Source organism: Canis lupus, chromosome 29 (assembly GCF_003254725.2).
Source record: "Canis lupus dingo isolate Sandy chromosome 29, ASM325472v2, whole genome shotgun sequence".
Taxonomy (NCBI): Eukaryota; Metazoa; Chordata; class Mammalia; order Carnivora; family Canidae; genus Canis; species Canis lupus.
The window spans coordinates 25446015-25462774 of NC_064271.1; the positions used below are offsets into that span (position 1 = coordinate 25446015).

Sequence of the window (16760 nt, forward strand, 5' to 3'; positions counted from 1 at the left end):
GAAAGTCTAGAATTTCTGGAAAATATGCAGTCCAACCTGTTAGGTCTGAATTTCATTTATCATGCGGCCAGGAACCTCTAAACTAAAAGAAAAAATTATGTCTTCCTCTCTCCCTCCCCCACCCACCTCCAACACACAAACCCAGTATGTAATAGAACGTGAACATACCAATAAGAAAACTTTCAGAGCTGTAGCAAAAAGACGCCTAATGGGCCTCAGCTGCTCCATGTATCTAGGAAGGTTGTCCTGGTGCAAAGTGCATTTTCTCTGTTAGGGGGGTGGTGGGTCAGTGACAAAGAGCAATGGTTTCCATGGCAATGAAGCAGATGTGCATCTTGCTCTTAATGTCTATTCCCTGCAAGATTCTTAGGAAGTCATTGAAAGTGACTGTCTCTTACACTTGACCATGCTCCATCTGCCCCATGCAGATGCTGGCTACCTCCATCATGGCCCCATCTGCAATGCTGTAGGCAAAATCCTCAAGACCTCTTTGACCACATTTTCATATTCTTCCAGGGTTATTTGGGCATTATTGACTAACTCATACATGTGGAACAGAAATCTCAGCTTTTTTTTCTAGCATAGCTGTACCTATTCTTCTTCCATAGTGGTCTGGGTAGGTCAGAAGTATGACATGATGGGTCAGGAATTGCTCAAAGTTGATTTTGTGAGCCAGACAGATGGACCCTCTGCCAAAGTTCCTGTTGTCAAAGAAGTCATGGTGAATTTTGGATCACATCTGATTGAGCTCCAGGTCAGGGACTTTGTTGAATTCCTCAGAAATAGAGGGCTAGTCCATTTAGCTGCATAAGTCTCCACTTGAGCCACTGGATCTGGTCCAATGAGAATTCTGCATTGCCCACAAGCCCACTCACTTCCTCAGACTGAGTGGGCAGCAAATATGGTACCCTATGGAGTGGACCTTGAGGAACAAAACCCTTGAAAGGGCCTGGAATGGCGTTGGTTCTGCAGAAGCTGGTCAGAACTTGAACCCAACATGTGCAGACACCAGGGCTTGGTCTGAGCTGCAGGTCAAGCAGTTTAGGCAAGAAAAATAAATATGTTATCCAAATCAGAAAAGAAAAAGTAAAACTATCTATTTGCTGATGACATGGCATTTTCATGTCATGAATTGCCTGAAGATTCCACCATAAAACTAATAAAACTATTAGAACTAATAAACAAATGTAGTAAAGCTGTAAGATGAAAGATTAATATAAAATATGTCATATTTCTGTAATACTAATAATGAACTATCAGAAAGAAAAATTAAAAAAAAAACAGTTTGGTTTACAATTGTATCAAAAAGTATAAAAGACCTAGGAACAAACTTAATCAAGGAGGCAAAAGACCTATACACAAACTCTGAGACACTGGTAGATGACATTCTAGAAGACACAGATCAATGGAAAAAATATCCTTTGCTCATAGATTAGAGAAATTAATATTATTAAAATATCTATACTACCCAAAGTGATCTACAGATTCAGTGCAATCTGTCCCAAAATTCCAAGGACATTTCTTTTATAGAAATAGAACAAACAATCTTAAAAATTGTATGAAACCACAAAAAACCTTGTAAGGTCAAAACAATCTTGAGCAAGAACAAAGCTGAAGGCATCACACTTCTTAATTTCAAACTATACTAAAATGATATAGTGATCAAAACAGTATAAGAATAAAAACAAACATGAAGAGCAATGGAAAAAAAAAGTAGAAAGCCAGGAGATAAACCCACTCATGTAAGGTCAGTTAATTTACAGTAAAGGAGCCAAGAACACACAATGGGGAAAGGAAAGTCACTTCAACAAATGGTGTTAGGAAAACTGGACAGCCATATACAAAACCATGAAATAGATTTACCATCTTTTGCCATACTAAAAATTACCTGGAAATGCATTAAAAACTTGAACATAAGACCTAAAACCATAGAACTTCTACAAGAAGACATAGATGGTAAGCTCTTTGAAATCAGTCTTGGCAATGATATTTTGGATTTATTATCAAAAGCAAGACAACAAAAGCAAAAATAAACAAGTGGGACCACACCAAAGTCTGTGCATGACAAAGGAAATCAACAAAATAGAAGGCAATCTAATGAATGGGAAAAAATATTTACAAATCATCTCTCTTATAAGGGATTAATATTTAAAACATATGAAGAACCCATACAACTCAATAGAATAAAGGAAGAGCCCCAAACAATCTGATTAAAAAATGTGCAGAGAGGGGTGCCTGGATGGCCGTTGGTTAAGCATCTGCCTTTGGCTCAAGTCATGATCCCAGTGTCCTGGGATCAAGTCCCATGTCTGGCTCCCTGGTCAGCTGGGAGCTGACAGATAAAGGAAAAAGTACCCAACCTCACTAATCATCAGGGAAATGTAAATCAAAAGCACAGTGAGATGCCATTTCACACCTCTTAGGAGGCTATTGTCAAAAAGACAAGAAACAACAAGAACTGAGAATGTGGAGAAAAGGGAATCCTTGTGCATTGTAGGTAAGAATGTAAATTGATGCAGCCACCATGGAAAACAGTATGGAGGTTCCTGAAAAAATTAGAACTATCATATGACCCAGGAATTTTGCTTCTGTTTTTTTTAATCCAAAATAAATGAAAACACTAACTCAAAAAGATATATGCACCCCATGTTCATTTCAGCATCCTGTACAACATCCAAGATCTGGAAGCAACCTAAATGTCTATTGATGGATGACTGGATAAAGAAAATTATATATAAATATATATATATTATATATATATTATATATATATAATGGAATATTATTTAGCATAAAAAAAGGAGAGTTTGTCATTTGGGACAAGACAGATGACACTTGAGGGCATTATGCCAAAGGCATAACTAAGACAGAGAAAGACAAATACCATATGATCTTACACATATGTGCAATCTAAAACAAACAAATTGGAAAAACATCCAAAATTACAGACATAAAGAACAGATTGGTGGTTGCCAGAGCCAGAGGGTGGCAGGTGGGCAAAATGAGAGAAGGTGGCCAAAAGGTACAACTTTCCAGTTATAAAATCACTAAGTCCTGCGGATATAATGTACAGCATGGTGACTGTAGTTAATACTGTACTGTATACTTGAAAGTTACTAAGAGAAACAGATCTTAAAAGTTCTCATCCTAAGAAAAAAAATTATAACTTTGTGTGATGATGAATTTTAACAGGAGTCATTGTGGTTATTTTACAATATGTACAAATATCAAATCATTGTGTCATACATGTGAAACTAATATATGTCAAGTATATTTCAGTAAAGAATATTTGAGATTGTGAAGTGGGGCAATAAACAAATCCCAAAAAATCCCAAAGCTATATAGCTTAGCATCATATAAGTTTTTTTTTTCTCTCATACAAAGTCCAATACAGGTGGCCTACGGCTTTCCTCCAGGAACAGAGACTTGTAGATCCAGGTTCATTTAATCTCGTGGGGCTGCCATTCTCAACACATGATCTCTGAGGTCACTCTGGAACAACAAAACAAAAACCCAAAAAGCTTTGCATTCATAATACTGAAGCATGAGGACATGTAGGTTTCCTTTTTTAGATCGTGGTAGGTCATTACTTCTGCAAAGTATCTCAGAAATCAGAGGTAAATTATGTGAAAGTAGAGATCCAGGTATATGATCGCTGTTCAATATAGGTAAATTCACCATTTCCTTCAGATTATTTAACCTGGATGATGTGACATACTGAACCAGTCTCAATGATGACAACATTTGTCAGGTTGACAATATTCAGTTGACAATTGTCAGCTGATAAACTAAAACAAGATCCCGAATTTATATGACATGATATAGATAACATATTTTAAGATGAAGAGATAAACAGCTCATAATCACAAATACTGCACAGAAAGTTATTTGATAATTTTCTATAAGTGATAATACATTTTAAATAAATATGAGAAATAGAAGCAGATTGCAAATGGAGTACAAAGGTATTTCTGTGTTGAAACGTAGAAATAGTTCACCCTTAAAAGGAAGATCTTAAAAACGCTATTTTGGAATTAGACTTTTATAAATTTTTATTTATGGATACTCGTTTCCCTAAGAATGGAGACCTCTATAGCTTTTTGTTTATAAATCATTTTGCTTCTACCTCCCTTTCATATTTTATGGCAACATGGTTAGGCCTCATCTCCTGAGAGAAGCAAAACAGTAAAAAAAAAAACCTAAAAGCACCGACTTCTCCATGCCATCAGTCTCTTTCACGTCTAGGTTCTAAGATTTCCTATCTTTGCAAACTTAGATGTGTTAATTAGTGTCTCCATGGATTGGAATGGAATACCTACCCTACCCATGCAGTCCGTTATCAGTCATTCTCAGACCAGCTGATTGGTACTGAACAACTCTTAGAGGGGCGAGCTGGAGGTAGGAGATGTTTCTTTTTGTATGTGTTCATGAAAGAATGGGTAACCTTATAAAAACTTCAAGCAAACCCACACAATCACAGTCTAGAGGTTGATTTTAGGGGACAGTGGTTTGAGAAATTATAAGAGGGAATTTCTTGCATTCCTAAGCCTCTTGGGACCAGTAGAAGTATGGGGACCCTCTGCCAGCTTCCTGAGTTTTGCCTGAAGATGGCATCCTAGCACTGGTTGGGGACAAGGACTGAATTGGTGACCACTGGCCATGCCTAGGAGCTGGGGCCCCCAAATAGGAAACCATTAGCCACACGGGCTGCTTAGTGCCCTCCCTGAGAGGGGCCACTATTTGTCTGGTCTGTCAGTATACTGCCTATGCCAGAGATGGAGAAGTGGGTCCTTCAGAGCTTTGTGCCGGGGCTGACTCCTAGTTAACCTCTCTTTTTGTTCCTTTGTGGCCGCACTTTTTTTTTTTTTTAAGATTTTATTTATTTACTCATGAGAGACACAGTGAGGGAGAAACACAGGCAGAGGAAGAAGCAGGCTCCATGCAGGGAGCCTGAAGTGGGACTCGATTCCGGGTCTCCAGGATCACATCCTGGGCTGAAGGCAGGTGCTAAACCGCTGAGCCACCTGGGCTGCCCCTTTGTGGCTGCATTTTAAAAAACAAAACCAAAAAACAAAAAAGAGAAACTTTATTTATTTAGTGCTTAAAAATCAACTATTTAACTCTTAGTCTTTGTGTGTCAGGTGACATATTTTGGGATCTATGATCACCTGATGACAAAATTACTTTGTTTATACATTTATTAAGTTTAGAATGCCATATATTTTCAAGTAATCTTGATATACTCATCATTTTCTATATATTTTTAAAAGTTTAAGACCATAGTTTTGTATAGTATTTTTTGTACATTTTCTCTAATAGAAAAAAATACATCGATAGAAAACTTCTTTCATTTACTTATGAATATCTATTGATTGTTTGTGTTTTTATATATAATAGGTGATCTTTATGGATGGCTTGACATTTGTTGGAAATGTTTTCATCTCTTGAATGGGTTGTTTTATTTTCATGGTAATTTTTTTTAGGTAAAATATCATTAGCTCCTCTTACTTGGGAGGTTCCAGGTCACACATTTGGGGTTTGTTGGTTTTGTTTTGTTTTACTTTAGATTTTATTTAGTCATGAGAGACAGAGAGAGAGGCAGAGACATAGGCAGAGGGAGAACCATAGGCAGATGCTCAACCACTGAGCCACCCAGGTGCCATCCAAGTGCTCCTCAGGTCACAAGGTTGTAAAACAGAAATCACACTATTTACATATGGCAGAGGAGAGAGGTAGAATTTGCCATGGTAGTACCTTAGAGTTCAATTTTCTCACGGGACTCTAAGAGCTGTCCAGCTGCATAAAACTGCACTTGAGCTCTCCTCAGAGAATCTCCTATGAGTGCTCTGTTAACATGGATGTTTGTGTCTGATCCTGAGCCTTCTTGTGTATCAGACATCCAAGAACTGCTGGAAAAACAGGAGACACTGGGGATCCTTTGCTAGGTGCTGCTGCTAAGAAAGCTATTGCTACAAGAGGCCATTACCCTTGACACCAGCCCTAATGGTTGCTGCAGAAGGCCTCTGGGAGTCAATGACAGCAAGGCATAAAGGCCAAAAATAAAACTGTCATGTAGGTAAGTGGAAGCTAGTATGGTGCTGCTGCTGATTCCCTTAGTCTCCTGTTTTCAAACATCTAATATCAAGGATCTGATTTTAGTTTTAATAAATTTTGCTTTCATTGTATTCTCATTTGAGTAACTTTTTCTCCATGAGGCTGTATGTAGGGGATGGAGGCATTCTGGATAAATAGAAAAATGGGGGGAGCACAGATCAGCAAATTGAGAAGTCTGTTTGAAAGTGTTTTGGCCAAAAGTGAGACCAACTCTACTACTAATCTCTTTTCCTTCTAAATTGATATATGGCATTGATGTTCACAATGTTATATCAGCAGCAATTTATGATGGAAAGATGACAGAATTTCAGAATTTACCCATCTTTTTATTTACTTATTTCACATGACATTCTTTTTTAAATTTAAATTTAGTTTGCCAACATCTAGTGACATTCTTCATGTATTATTTTAGTAGATTAACTTTAATCTGCTAGGTATTCAGTAGCATCCCCTTCCATGGAATCCTGTGATATATTGGGAAGACTGAATCTCTCACTACATATGGATTGGGAATTAATCAGTCATTTGAATCTTTAAAAAGTGTAAAATAAATAGAGATTAGAGTAACACTCCATTATTCACTTATTTATAAATCATACATTTATTGAGCACTTACTCTGTGCTGGGCATTTTAGTAGATGATGAATAGAAGAAGAAATATTTGTACTCTCGGAGAAATTGCAATTTATCCAAAACCTCATGATTAAAAAGTTTCAGAATAATAAAATCAACATTAAAACATAAATACTGTACTAGATGGATACTTAAATGAGAGAACATTTAATTCTGTCCTGGAGAAGAAGAGCTCAGAAAAATAGTACAGGGAAGACACAATACAGTCTATAATTTAAAATACCAACTTAAAAGTTAGTTTAATTATGTGGGTTTATACTCTCGAACATGAGAAATAGAAATATAATAGTTCTATAAACCAAAGATCAAAATTTTCTAAATCAAAGAGAGTAAAAATAGTTTCAAAAATTGCTATAATGAGAATGCCTGAATCATGGTCCTGAATTTAATTAAAGAAGAAAATGTGATGAATTCAGAAGGCCAATCTGACACATTTATGAGTTCACATTTTAGACATTGTAGAAAGCCTATTCAGAGAGAGGAAAATGGGCACTTTACTGATGTTATTTCACAGACCTTTGGTCTTCCATTAATTTTGTTAAGATATCAGCATTTAGTCGTATTTTTCTCCTTTACAGTTCATGTTTTATTTTTTCCCTTTTAGTTGTTTTTAATATTTTCATTTATTTATAGAATTTTGGGTATATTGAAGCTAAATATGATGCTATTTATTTATCTTGTTTTACTGTTATTAGAGGTTCTTGACTATGTAGGATGACATCATAAACAGTGTTGCACATTTTTAGACACTATTTATTTCCATAAAGTTTGTCTTTTCTGTATCTCTTTCCATTCTAAGATTCTACATTTTTAGATATTATTTATTTCCATAAAGTTTCTGTCTTTTCTATATCTCTTTCCATTCATAGATTCCAAATACATGCATGCCAGACATTTTCACTGGGTCCTTGATTATTAATGAATCAATTTATTTATTTATTTATTTATTTATTGGCCTACTTTCCATCATTTTGCCTCTCTGTGCTCCTATTATTTTCTAGTCCACTAATATTTTCTTCAGTGTGTCTAGTATGTTTTAAAGCCCATCTATGGAATTGACTATGATGCACTTTTCAGCTTCTAAAAATTTGTTGAAATCTCTTTACTCACTGACAAAACAGATCCTGTTCTCTTTATGTAAGTTTTACATTTATTAAAACTTTACGTAAGTTTTAGTCTTATTAAAACATAAGCTCTATAATGATATCTCATTTCCTTATGAGAAAAAAAAATTCATTCAAATGGCAGTATAAGGCTTTGAAATGATATTTTCATAGGTAATCTGGTAGTTTGTTGTAATGATATAAACAGTTTTTCTGTAATTCACTAGCATTTCTAAGCTTTCCATTGTCATTATTTCAATAGTCAGAAGTTGTATTTTTAACCTCCAAAATTATGTTACATTGGACATTGTTGAATAAATTATAATACTCTTTGTATTCTTTGTATTCTGTTTTGCATGTTTGGTACTAGATATGTAAAATACTCTTAGTAAATTTTAATGTTATCTAATAGTATAATATTGAAAAGTACTATTTTGTGTATTAAATTTGAAAGTCTAATAATTTAGATAAGCAACATTTCATATTTTTAAAATAATAATTTGTGTTTTTTTTTTAAGATTTTATTCATTCTTTCATGAGAGACACAGAGAGAGAGAGGCAGAGACACAGGCAGAGGGAGAAGCAGGCTCCATGCAAGGAGCCCAATGTGGGACTCCATCCTGGGACTCCAGGATCATACCCTGAGCCGAAGCAGGCGCCAAACCACTGAACCACCCAGGGATCCCCTAAAATAATAATTTCAGTGGATATGTCTCATTTACTTTTAAGATCTCTTCACATTTGTGCATATATATATGTGTGTGTGTATATATATATGTATACATGTGCATATATACACATATATATAATGAAGATTTATAATGTTAATAGCTAATGGAATCCATGGATAACCTTTTTCTTTCTGTTCTATTAGGAGAATTTGCTATTGTGCAACTTATGTACTCTTGGTCTGATCTAATCTAACACTTTCCTATCATTTTATCCTATGTATTTATTTCAACAAGTTTTCAATTTGAATATTATGTTTGAAAAGTCAAAGCATGAAGAAAATAAAATTTAGCGAGCATTGATTTAAAACAAAATGTATTATTTTACATTCCATTTCCCATTCCAATTCTATATAGTGATAGTAAGATAAAATCTAATTAAATTTGAAATCATATTTTCCCTCATTTACCACATTTGCGTAATAGTTGCACTTATTATTTAGTCTGTATTGCTCCAGAACTTTAGGAACTCCCTCTGAAAGGAGATTCAGAACTGAACATGTTGCTAATTAAAAAAAAAAAATCTGAAAAATTATTTTTTGTGCCACACTGTCTCTTAGATGTTATAGAAAAATAAGTCACTTTTCTTCTGACCACAAAGAGCTTACAATATGATTATGGAAATAAAACTGAGAGTGACAATAAAGTCAAAAAACTAATTCCAAAAGGATTAGAATCTAATCAGCTTCATTGTGTTTTAATTGTACTTCTATATTGGAAGAGCAAAATAGTAATACCAAGTCATATATTATAAGTATTAAATATATCTGTGAAGAAGTTGTGGGATTTAAACTTAGACCTTGCATTTCAAAAGACAGGAATTTATAATCTCGCATTATGTAGAAATCATATAAATCATAAAGTTAAGACTGGAAGGGGACAGAAAGTGAAAGATAAAATAGTCTAGGTTTCTCGTAGGTTATAATCAGTACTCAGTTTATGATCAACTATCAGAGTGAAAAAAGTGTATATATGAGAATGATTAAAGATAGAAAGGTAGACACTAAATAAAATAATAGAGTTGAAATCTTTAAAAAGGTATTTTGCTCACTTCTCCTTCTTGATACCTACAAGTAATTCTCTCTCCTTCCTAAAACTAAGTTAATGGCCAAAGGATGTCAACAGAAATGACTACTGTCACTTCTGGGCTGACCTGTTGGATTCCTGATGCAGACTCTTCCACGCTTTCATTTCCTTCAGAGTGGACCGTGGAGAATTGTGTTGAGAGGTAGGTGCCATAAGACTGAAGCAGCCTGGGATTCTGAGCTGCCACATAGTGAACAGCTGCTTTGGAGGGGTGCCCAGACTGTAGGGCACGTTGAACAAGAAATAAACTTCGTTGTGATGAGTCACTGCAAGGTTGTGTTCTTTAATAATGCTGTATAATCTAGCGATTTCTGATTGACACAAAAGAAGCAGTGGTTGGGGCCTAAGTAGAAGAAGAAATCTATTGAGCCTGTCTGAAGATTTAAATAAGTGTAGGGCTAGAAGTAATAAACAAAGCCACCAGAAAATGTATTAACATTCCAAATTATCAGGCAAACAACACAAACTTCCCTTAAAGTAAACAAGCATTGCTTATATTGTGAAAGATTAAAAAGAAGCACTGGGAAAAAATAAATGATATTATTAACCAAGCATATATATGATTTAAATAAATGTTTATGGGGGCTTATTCAACCATTTAAAATAAAAGACTCTTTGGGCATCTGGGTGGTTCTGTCAGTTACATGTCTGCCTTTGACTCAGGGCATGATCCCTGGGTCCTGGGATCGACCCTCACACCCTGCATTGGGCTCCCTGCTCCAAGAGGAGCCCATTTCTCCCTTTCTCTCTGCCTGCCACTCCCTCCTGCTTGTGCTCTATGCTCTCTGTCAAATAAATAAATAAAATATTTTTAATAAAATAAAATACTATTAGAAGAAAGAACAAAACCTAATAATATATTGTAATATATTGTATATGGAATACACACATACACAAAATAAACACAAAATATACACAAATACACAAAATACACACATACACAAAATACACAAAATACAAACATACACAAAATATACACAAAATAACCTGGAAGAGCCAAATATAAAAAAGATATAATTATTCTAGGAATATTATTACAAAACCCAGAAAGTTGGGTTAGTAATTTTAAATCAGCAGAACTTAAATTTAGGGCCAAAATAATTAAAAGACAAATAATAATAATAATAAAATTTATAATGAAGATTCAAGAGAATATTCATTCACAAAATAATACAGAGAGCAAAATCATCAAGAAACCCAGGGAGAAATAGAAACACATTTGTAACAGAAATGTTAAATTTTTATTTTATACTAAATTAAATGATAAAATGAAAATAAATATGTAAACAATCTAAACAATATTATCAATATATAGTATATTTTTTAAGTTTTTGTACACTGATAATAAAAAATACCCCTTTTAAAAAAGTGCCAAAATTTGGCCTTGCATAATTTTACAAAAACTTAAATCAGCTTTGAAAGGTCAAACTAACAAAGTCTATATCCTTTTATTTAACTGAAGAAAACACAAATTAAAAAATAAAAAAAAAAGAAAACACAAATTATATAGGAAGATATAAAAAGTAAGAGAGTGCAAACCAAAAACTATATATACATTTAGCAACTTATTGAGATATATATCATAAAACTAACTCATTTCAAGTATACAATTTCTATGCTTTTTAGTACTTAATATAGACTGATGTAATAACTTCCATGAATTACTTTCACAGTATTTTTATATCTCCCCAAAAGATTCATGCCCACTTATAATCCATCCTCATTCCCATCCCCATTCCTATCTCCAGCCTCTGTATCTTCTAGTCTACTTTTTATCTCTATAAAATTTTGTTGGATATTTTATATAAATGGGACCATACAATATATAGTCTCTTGTGTCTAATTTTTTTTAAGATTATTTATTTATTTATTTATTCATGAGAGACACAGAGAGAGGCAGAGACATAGGCAGAGGGAGAAACAGACTCCCTGCAGGGAGCCTGATGCAGGACTCCATCCCTGGACCCCAGGATCACCCCCTGAGCCAAAGGCAGACACTCAATCACTGTGCCACCCAGGGCTTCTCTTGTCTCTAATTTCTTACACTTAGAATAATGTTTTCTGAAGTTAATCCATAATGAGTATAGCTAGTAATTCCTTCCTTTTTAATACTCAGTGGGTATTCTATTATCCAGATATACCACATTTTGTCTATCAACTTATGGACATTTAGGTTGTTTTCACTTTTTAGCCATTATGAATAATGCTGCTGTGGACATTCGTGCACAGGTCTTTTTGTAGACTTGTATTTTCATATATCCTAGGAACGCTGGGTCCTTTGGTTATTTATGTTTAACTTTTTGAGAAACTGCCAGTTTCCAAAGTGGCCAAGCTATCTTACAGTCTTCCAGAACTATATGAAATGTTTTATCTCTCCACATTGTCACCAGTGTTTGTCATTATTAGTCCAATTTCATAAAGTTCCTCTAATTGGTATGAAATGGTATCTCAGGGATCCCTGGGTGGCGCAGCGATTTAGCGCCTGCCTTTGGCCCAGGGCGTGATCCTGGAGACCCAGGATCGAATCCCATGTCGGGCTCCCGGTGCATGGAGCCTGCTTCTACCTCTGCCTGTGTCTCTGCCTCTCTCTCTCTCTCTGTGACTATCATAAATAAATTTAAAAAACATTTAAAAAAGAAATGGTATCTCAGTGTAGTTTTAATTTACATTTCTCTGCTTATCATCTTGTCATGTACTTATTAGTTCTGATATGTGTTTTTGTTCAACACTACCAAGCATTTAATCCTGACATCCTGACATCATCTACCTGGAGATAACATCAGATGCCAGAAGTTAATGGCTCAGTCTTATTAGTCTGATCTCTGCCCCCATTTCAGAGACCAAATGCAAGTCCATGTTGTCACCTGTGCCACTGACCAACCTGCTATAAATAAGAGGTTCCTAGGATACCCTCCTCAGGTTCTAATTTCCTAGAGAAGCTCAAAGAACTCAGAGAAACACTTTGCTTACTAGATTACTAGTTTGTAGAAAGATACAATTTAGGAATAGCTAAATGAAAGAGATGCATAGGGCAAGTTACAGTACAAGGGTTGAAAGAGGACTTCAGTTGCCTCCATTTTAATGTCAAACTTTCTAGGTGATTTCTCCTCTCAGCTGATCTCTTGGCTCAGGCAGAAGTCCCTGAGGACAAAGCATCCCTGGATGGGAACTGAAACTACCCCCTCAAGCAATAAGGACTGCCCTGAGCCGGCAAGATTTGCCCCTGACTGACTCCATGACAGTGGTCAACTTGACTTTTACTGCCTATCTGCACATTCCCACTCACTTGTGCCCCACATTTTCCTATATAAACCCGATGGTATATTCAGCATATTGGGAGATGGTTTTTGAGATGATAGTCCACTGTCTTCCTGGTGTTGACCTCACCGAAATAAATTCCTTTCTTGTGTCACCATCACTCATTTCTCTACCTTTGGATTTCACCAGTTTTGAGTGGCCAAATCTGATCTGTTTAGTACACCTGGAACCACGTGCTCTTGTATCCTTGTGCCCTGGCTTCCATCTTCTCTGGAAGAGATATCTCTATCATATCTATCATATCTCTAATCATATCTCTAATCTCTACATGTTCACCCACCTGGAAGCTCTGAAAATGCTTTTCTATTGGGTTTTTATAATAGCTTCATTACGTAGGCATAGCTGACTAAATCATTGACAATGGTGATTGAACTCAATTTCCAGCCCCTCTTTTCCCTCTCTGGAGGGAATGAACCTGCCAGTCCAACCCACTAATCACGTGGTTGGTTCCCCTGGCAACCAATACCCATCCCTTGGTTACCTACTGGCTTTCCAGAGTCACCTCATTAACATAACAAAAGATGCTTTTATTGCTCTCTTCTCAGGAAATTCCAAGGATTTTAGGAGCTCTGTGCCAGGAACAAGGAGTAAGAAAAATACATATTTCTTATTATAAATTACAATATTACATTACCTAATAATATATCTTTCTTGGTATGTTTGTGAATATGTTTTGCTCATTTTGAGATTTTATATATATATATATATATATACATATATATATGGTATATTAGGTATATTATATATATTAGGTATTATATATACCTAATATACCTATATATTAGGTATTATACATTATAAAATACATCACATGTCTTATACAGTATATTATACATACAAATAAGATGTGTAACAATTATGTACATATGTGTGTGTAAATGACAATGGAAAACAATTAAAATCTCCCTATCTAAATTTATAGAATAAACCCAAAATGTTTTTAGGAAGAGAATTCATGGTCTAAGATAATGGAAAGAAAAGAGAGAAAATAGGTGAGGTAATTATCCAACTAAATAAATCAGAAATTACAAAATTAACATAAGAAAAACTGAAAAGAAACAAAACATGAAGTTATAACAGATAAATTAGTAGACCTAATAAATAAATGATATATTTTGAAAGAAAAAAACAAGACAAAATAAATTGTATTAATTATATTTTAAACTAAACAGGTGAAAATTGATAACATGCAAATACATGACATATACACTGATAACAGAAATAATCACGGATATAGGGATATTAACTAAATTGTGTGAGACTAATTTTCTCCATTCTATGCCAACACATTTGAAAACCTGGAAGATATGTAATTTTTGCTCTCTTTTAGTAAAATATAAACTGCCACTACCAATCACAGAACAGCTAGGTAATCTGAGTTGATAATCTAAGCCTTCAGAGAAACAGATATATCAAAGAGCTATACTCAAAAAATGGACTGTTTCCCAGAGTAATTTATTAAGAAATAGTTAATTTCAAAGCTATTTAAAATCCTCAAGAGCATAGAAAAAAGAAGAGAACTTACAACGTTTTTATGAAGGTGACAAAATACTAACACCAACCAGTGATAAGGGATACACTCTATCTGCTACATAGCTCCCTGCTAGCCAAACAAACAAATAAATATAAAGTGAAATCCAGACCAATCTCATCCATGGATACCAATATAGAAAAACATTAAATAGAATTTAGCAAACATTATTCAGAAGCATATTAATCAAGACTGGGTTTTATTCCATAGACGCACCTGTCCTGCTGTCTCCATGAACATGATGGCTCTAGTACCAACATCCACTACATTCTAGCATTTACATACTAGTTATTGATATCTGATGTTTATTCACTGCTAGTCATAGACTATTTAAAATACCCTAAAATACCCAGGTGACTCAGGCATCTTGAATAACTGTTAGGGGATCCCTGGGTGGCGCAGTGGTTTGGCGCCTGCCTTTGGCCCAGGGCGCGATCCTGGAGACCCGGGATTGAATCCCACGTCAGGCTCCTGGTGCATGGGGCCTGCTTCTCCCTCTGCCTGTGTCTCTGCCTCTCCCTCTCTCTGTGTGACTATCATAAATAAATAAAAATTTTTTTTGAATAACTGTTAGTCTTCAGTAAATGACTTCATGGTGAATGGCTGATTCTCTGATTCTTTTGAGAATCTTGGGACCGTCCAATATGATTTCTATATTACAGTTCACCTAAGCTTTGTTTTGTGCTTGTGAGAGAGAATAGATATTTTCCTAGACCAGAAATAATTGTTAGGTCCTTTGGTTCTATACTAAGTATTTATTTTTGTATATAATTTATTTAACCAAGCAGATATAAAGGGTTAGTTTTGCATTAACCCTTCAGGTTAAACTATACTATCAGATTCCTTTCTGAGGTCAATGGACAGCATTTGATCATCTTATGGATAGAGGTAAATGCCTGTCCTGTTTGAGAGAAAAAAATACCACCACATCATGCCAATATATCACAGTGTAATAAAAAGAGTATAATGTATGGTTTTTATATGCATTTTCTGTTCTTACTGAAAGAAAGTATGCGACCAGAATAGGTGCTGTGAAAGGGCACTAAAAATACGGGGGTTCTCTCTGGGCCTTGCCTGGACTAGCAAAAAGAAGCCTAGATCACATGGAAGCCAAGGTGTTGGCAAAGCACCTCATTAAAGACAGGTTGCCTAGAGAAAAAGAAGGGCACTGTGGCTTTAGAGCCGTGAAGTAGCAAGTCCAGACTTAGAGGAATTCACATACCTGAAGTCTGGAACCATCAACCCAGCTTGAGGCCATCTATCACCATAGCAGTTAGTGTCTGCAGGGGCTGTTTGAACCCTAGATTTCCTGGAGGGAGTACAATACCAGAGTGACTACATCACAGAGCTCCTGACCCTGAGATCCAATAAGTAGATGTTCATAAAGCAAGGATCAAGAGGTTTGGTTCTCCCTGGGCATTTGGCTCTGAGGGTGAACAGGCATTCATTAGAGAGATAAGGCTCAAGTTTGAGAGATAGGTCTTAGGTATTAGCGAGAGCCTCTCTGAGGCCTCCTAAAGCAAAACAGCAGGCCACCCACCACAGTGGAGAGGGCTCAGAGAAGGCACAGCTGTGGCCGTCATAGAAGGCTAGGACCAAGGCAGAATTATTGTAAATCGTAGTGATTCCAGGAAAATAAAAATGTACTAGGTGAGATAGTGTTAAACACCCTTTCTTCCTCTTCTAAACATATAATTTGCTTGTTTTTGACTGATTTGAGCACTATTTCATTTCTAGTGTCTCTAAAGAATTAGTATGCAAATTTTAAAGTTTATATTTTGAAAAACTTGAGCGCCAGAAAGGATTGTGGAGATAATATATTCCATCACATACCCACAAAAACCATTTCCAAATGAGAAATGTGACACTCTGGGAGATTTTCTAACTTGCCTACAGTCATGAGTGGTAATGAAAGAATTAATACTCACATTGCTGATTCCTAGCACAAACTTAGTTTCATTATTATGCAATATAGAATCCTTCTGCTAATAAAGAGTTAATTTGCTAAATAAAATTTCCAGTTTATTTCCATTTTGTAAAACATCAACAGCTAATAGTTTGCTAATTTAAGCTTGGCAAGAACACACATTCTTTAAAGAATAAAAGAAAAAGCTGCTTATGGATATAACTCACAGATGCTGACACCTTCTATATGATTATATAAAATCTATATAATGCCATTATATGCATTTTATATTAGGGATCTATCTATATCTTTCTAGAAAGATAAATGGATATAAAGATGTAT

The 16760-nt window shown here is 35.2% G+C and overlaps 1 long non-coding RNA gene and 1 pseudogene across 1 annotated transcript; both read right to left on the reverse strand.

Moving 5' to 3' along the window:
* Nucleotides 1–249: 249 nt before the first annotated feature.
* On the reverse strand, nucleotides 250–1951 carry LOC112678379 (calcineurin B homologous protein 3-like; annotated as a pseudogene).
* An 886-nt stretch (nucleotides 1952–2837) lies between these two features.
* On the reverse strand, nucleotides 2838–13415 carry LOC118352833 (uncharacterized). The gene is made up of 3 exons (XR_004810636.2): nucleotides 13262–13415; nucleotides 9731–10006; nucleotides 2838–3491 (listed from the first exon to the last, which is right to left on the reverse strand). It is a non-coding gene; the product is annotated as an uncharacterized LOC118352833 (long non-coding RNA).
* Nucleotides 13416–16760: the final 3345 nt, after the last annotated feature.